Source organism: Anguilla rostrata, chromosome 10 (assembly GCF_018555375.3).
Source record: "Anguilla rostrata isolate EN2019 chromosome 10, ASM1855537v3, whole genome shotgun sequence".
Lineage (NCBI taxonomy): Eukaryota > Metazoa > Chordata > Actinopteri > Anguilliformes > Anguillidae > Anguilla > Anguilla rostrata.
The window spans coordinates 4,434,951-4,441,086 of NC_057942.1; the positions used below are offsets into that span (position 1 = coordinate 4,434,951).

The window sequence follows — 6,136 nt, forward strand, 5'->3', positions numbered from 1 at the left end:
GCGGCAAATCAACGGTAAACATTTGCACAAGACGGATCTTTTTACGCCACGGCCAGCACACCCGGTCGCTCAGTCACGGCTGTTGACTTCACCTACAGTTTTATGATTAAGCGGACAAATATCATAAAGTAAATGGACAGGAAGGGCACACTACACCAGCATGTATGACGTGCTGTGATAAAGAAAATTCCTTCTCAAATGTGCTAGATGCATTGTTCAGGGTTTTACAGACCATTTTATTCCATTTAAGACAATTCCGGAAATATTTAATACGCTAAAAATCTAATTGGCCATTTTTAAGTTTCATTAATGAAATGTAAGCTCTTTTTTTTTTTTTTTTTGAATCAACACAAAATGGCCTTGCGTAAAACAAGTGAAAACTGTGCCCTGTGCAGGAAATCATGACTCAGACCCACACTTCCATTGTTGCCTACGGGCAGAGCAGAAGTGCATTCCTCGTATCCACACAAGTTCTTCCTTTGTGTCCGACTGAAAAGAGCAACAGAGGACGAAAAGAAAAAAAAAAACACCAGTAAACAAGTTAAATGTCATCTTCTGTAAAGCCTTCCCTCCATTTTATTTTCCGTCCTCTAAGCTGGCTTTCTTTCCATCTTTTTTTCCCCCCTGATCACTTGACATACTGTAGGCCACTGCTGTTCAGAAGATCACTTGACTTGGCATGACTTTAGCCCGAGGACAGAAAATAATAATATCGAGATAAATAAATAAAATATAGCATGTTATTTACCCTGTCAGTAGGCTGTTCATTCCCAAGGCTGGGAGGGGCAGGGACACCCATATTATTGTCGATGTTTATTTTATTATCGAGTATACTGTTGCCATTTAGTTTACGCACCTTTCACATTGAAATCTTTGAATAAATTTAACAAATTCTGAGTCAATACAAAATATGAAAATTAGCTAAATTTTTAATAAAACAAAATCAAGTCAATTCAGATACATTACAGACTATGAAGAATAAACATATGTTTTGCAGATAGCATTTCTGCATAGCCTGTGACTAAGTGGATTGGCAAGCAGTGTGTGCGTGTGTGAACAAACACACCATATACATAACAGGTGCATAACATTCACATTTAACAGACACTTGTAGCGTGAAGTTACACAGCTGGAAATTTTACCGAAGCAGCTTGTGTTAAGTACCTTGCACAGCTGGGAGGCAAAACCACAATATTTGAGTTCCAGGCCCAGGTCGCTAGCCGTTAAGCTACACCGCTGCCTCAAAAATGAGAAGTTGAAAGAAGAGGAACAAAAAGTACTGCACATATGTCAAAGGGTTAGCATCAGCAAGTGTGTCATAATTTGGGTAAAACAGTCATGGGTCATCCACGGAAGAAACACAGAAAAAAGGGGGAAAAAAGAACAGAAATAAGAAAAGAGAAACACAACCAAAAACAAAAAGGATTGCAGCAACAAGCAGTTTGAGAGTCTAACTCACACAGCAAGAGAACCACACACCAGACAACTAAAACAATGCATTGTGCAGAAAGCACGGAGTAGGAGTGCTGTAGGATGCGAGAACTCAAGCTCAGTTTAAAAGGGTTTTTGTTTTGAAGCGCCCTTTGACCTTTGAAAATGGCAGCGGTTGCTGACTGTTGACGGGCAGCGACGCACGTTCCAAACGCCCTGATGCCGAAAGCCAGCACAGATCTCTGTCCCACGCTCCACCGGGTTTGGGTTTTGATCCACGCAACAGCACAGCCGTTTTGATCTCACCAAATGTTCCGTGCAAAAAAATTTTTTCCCCATCAAAAGCAGTTTGCCCACACCATTCCAGCAAGAACAAACATCTGGCACCGGACACCGTCTAGGCCAGTGGTCTCCGCAACCCTGGTCCTGGAGAGCTACACGGCCTGCTGGTTTTCGTAGTGACTCTGTACTTCATGAATCAATTAGGGCAGTTGATTTACACAGTTAACTCAACTCACCTGGTGTCTTGGCTCTCAACTGGGTGCTGATTTTAAAGGTGAAAACAAAAACCGGCAGACCCTGTAGCTCTCCAGGTCCAGGGTTGGAGACCACTAGTCTAACCATTAGCAGCCCAGATCTGAACAGAGGACGACTTTACAGAAATAGAGCTCCAGAGCTCACAATCAAAAATTTAAAGTGCCAGAATTTCCAGACTGCCCACAGGTCCAAATTAAGTTCTGTATAATTCATCAGAGGAGACAATTCATGCAAATAAAAGCCATTTACGCTGAGGGAATCAGCAACACTGGGTGATTTTCAAACCAGGCTCTGATTATCTTGCAGGATACGCATCGGGGCAAAATGTCATTTTCACGTAGAATTTTAAAAAGGTACGAGCCGTCCGTTTCCAGCCTAAATATAATTAACCTTTGCTTGTTGCATTTCCCCTCAGTGAATCCCACTCAAATAACTGTATTAGAGTGATATGCAAATTAGCCGTTTGATTTGCACGTAGAAAGCAAGCTACAGGGTCATGGTTACCCAAGAATTACATCAAAACTAATCAGGACAGTGTGCCAACAGAATTAATCAGCTAAGGCTGAAGGACCTGGACTCCCCCTGGTTGCATCAAAGTTTTTGTTGAACTGAAATTGGATTTTGGCTGACATTTACTACACAAATACAAATATCAGCCCCGGAAATAATGTGAATCAGGAGTGGCATACATATGGAGATAAAAAAGCATAAAGACCTTTATAAACTTGTTTGAACGGTCATGTTTGTTAGGAGTTATTCCAGCCGACTCTGATCCGAAAAAGCCAGCCAGTTCCACATCCCATTTTAATCCAAACTTACAGATATTTTCGATATTCAAACAATTTCCACAATTCTGTGTTGAAATAAAATCGCTTTAAAATGATTAGTGTAGCACAATGGGTAAGGAACTGGGCTTGTAACCGAAAGGTCAGTGTTTCGATTCCTGGTTAGGACACTGCTGTTGTACCCTTCAGCAAGATACTTAAGCTGAATTGCTTCAGCATATATCCAGCTAAATGGACACAATGTAAAAATACTATATAAAAGTTGTGAAAGTCGCTCTGGATAGGAGTGTCTGCTAAATGCCTGTAATATAATTTTAACACTGCGTTAAGACCTTCATTTTCCACGAGTTAATTTCAATGGCCAGGTGTCTAACCTTTCGCCATTTAGTACCCAGCTGATTTCAGTTGTATATCTATCAATTATTCAATAAACAATTTAACCTCCCAAAGGGAATCATTTTCCACTGAATCAATTACAGAAAACTAAATCAGTGGACGTCTGATAACTGATCTTACTGATTAAGAGTGAATGAATGAAACACAAAAGTGAATGAAAATAGAATACTCATGACTCCGAAACGTGAATGTTTATGAGATAATTAGGCATTAAAAAAGGTAAATCATCCCTCTCATTAGACATTAAAAGTGTCAAATTAACACCAAAATTAACAGCTTGTTTTGCTCCAGGAATTAAAAATTAAGGTTGCAACAAACACCAGCATACATGCAAATATACTCCAGAATGAAGGCTGAGAACCATTTGTGTAAGGTGGAGGACTGTCTTAACCAACAGCAGGCCAGGCGCACACCTAAGAATTCTGCCCCTAAGAATTCCATCTTATTGTTTTTTGTTATTAATGTTCCACATATTCAGGCTACTATTTGTACTTTGGTTCCAGGTTGGCATAGGTAACTTACATTTGATGCTTTCCCTCAGTGGTGACCATCCCCGTTCCTGGAGCTCTATCGTCCTGTAGGTTTCCACTCCAGTCCTAACAAAGCACATCTCACTTAACAGCTAAAGGTCTGTATTGAGCTGCCAATTAGTAGAGTCAGATGTGCCCCATTAGGGTTGGAATGAAAACCTAGGGGACGGTGGCCCTCCAGGAACGGGGTTGGTTCCCACTGCTTTAGTGGTAGCACGTGTGCACTTGCTGGTCGGGCAATGCCGTTAGCCAGACCTGGTACTGTGACGGTGTCTTAGAGCTGGGTTGAATCAAAAACCCGCACCCACACCCGCCCTTTTCAGATAAAACCTTGGCCCTGATTTAAGCCACAAAAAAATCCCAAAAACCCGCAGCCTAAGACTGCAGCCCCCCCCAGGACTGGGGTTTGAGCCCCCCGCCAATTTAGAGTGATTGAGCAGATATTTGTTGAGTACAATGCCACCTGGACGGTCAGTTGTAAATAAAAGCCTGCTTGCAGGGCTGTGTGCTCAGACAGCCACTGTGTCAACGATGGTCCCCCCCATCTCCCCCCCCCCCCCCCCCCCCGAGTCCCTTCGCTGCCAACCTCTCCTCTTTCACAACGGAAGAACCTGCCCGTCTAAATGGAGCAGGTATCAGAGGACTCCGGTGTCCAGAGCCAATGAACGACTTGCACTGGCAAGCCGAAGGGAAGCGGAGGAGGAAGTGGACACCTGACACTTCCTGCCTGGACGCAACCTCGCCATTTCCCCTCGACCTCGCTCGTATTTCAGGGAACGTTTCCGAAAGCATCCGCCAAAAACCTTGGGCCGAGACCAAGGGCCAAAAAAATAAATAAATACTCCCCTTACCTTCCACCCATTATCGCAATTTGATCAGGGGCCTTTTTTCTTTTTCTTATCTTCTAAACAGAACCATTTCAGATTCCCCGCACCAATGCACTGCAGCCGACGAAAAGGCCAGCACCTATTTTTTTTTTTAAGTGTCCTTGTCGCTGTTCGAAAAGACACCAGAGCACTCCTATGAGAACAGTCAGCCAATTGATCGGTATGATCTCTTCGCGAGATGCGTCTCAAAATAGCACACCTCCACGGTTGTGTCTGGCAGAATAAAAAAAAAAAGTCACCTTGTCCTCACCTCACGGTTAATTATTTTGGGGTGCCCATTTCGCTCATTCTGGAGCAGTCACCCTGCTCTCTCTGGTGTGCACCGGTAGGTTATGAGGTCCCGCCCTGCTTTGGTACGGTCCAGCCCAGCTGAACCCGTCGTCTGTAGACCGACTCAGCTCAAAACTGACGCCCCCCCCTCCCCCACCCCCACCCCTCCCAATCCCCCCCTCTACCCCCCCCCCCCACCCCCGAGTCACCCAGGCCGACCCAGTTCCAGGGCTGGGTGCCCACGTCTCCTGTTAATTTACTGCCTCTTGGGCTGGGTCCGTCCCTATTGATTCCAAAGCCCCGCAAGCTGTAACTCACCAGCTGTGACACATTTCTGTCAGGGCAGGGCAGGAAGAGGGTATCGATCAGACAGCACAACCAGCCGCGGGTACCGATTAACAAACTCAAAGCCAGAGTCACAAACAAGAGTTCAGACCACATGCACGGCCTTTTTAATAATAATAATAATAATAATAATAATAATAATAATTATTATTATTATTATAATGTAAAAATCTTGAGCACCCAAAATTCTTTTAGGAATAAAACTACGTGAAATCACTGTTACTAAAATGTTCCAGATTTGTACATGTGAGTGAATGTGCTCTTGAGTTCCAGATTCTTGACACAACAAAAGAAAGCTTACATCTTTACTCTCTAGAACAAACATCCACTCATCCATTCACACAAACACTGAAATATATATATGCAGTATATATTATACAGTTTAGACATTGATATATTTGTTGTGGAAACACAAGGAAGACAAAAACATGGTTTTGGAATGAAGGCGAATTTGCTTGCATTGTCTTTAACGGACGATAAACCCACAATCACAGTATATCTACACGCACATTCAGTTTTTCTTCAATCAGCATCATTTGAACACACTGTGTTGTTACGAGCAGCCTGAAAGCAGTCCTGTGCATTTAACAAAATGTAGATCTCCCCATCGACGTTCTGCGGTCGCCATCCCCAAGGGCTGTTCAGTACGACAGCTTTCCAGGGTTCCAATGCGGTAAAAACGGGCATCAATCAATCAATCAATCAATCAATAAAATTTCATTTATTCAGGACATTTTACAAAGGATTTGTCACAATACTCTTCACAGTTTCCCCTGGCCTAACCGCCCTCTCCCCCCCCCCCCTTATAGAGCAAGCCAGAGACAACAGCGGCAAGGGAAAAGCTCCCTCAGCTCCAGTTCTGTCCTACCGACCGAGGTCTTTTAAGTACAGGGGCTCCACTATGCAATGCTGAAAATGAAAAAAAAAACAAATAAATAAATAACAAAAAATTCTA

The 6,136-nt window shown here is 43.2% G+C and overlaps 1 long non-coding RNA gene across 1 annotated transcript; it reads right to left on the reverse strand.

The window, feature by feature from the left end:
* Positions 1-210: 210 nt before the first annotated feature.
* LOC135264759 (uncharacterized) lies at positions 211-4,181 on the reverse strand. Its single transcript, XR_010332795.1, has 2 exons — positions 3,672-4,181; positions 211-489 (listed from the first exon to the last, which is right to left on the reverse strand). It is a non-coding gene; the product is annotated as an uncharacterized LOC135264759 (long non-coding RNA).
* Positions 4,182-6,136: the final 1,955 nt, after the last annotated feature.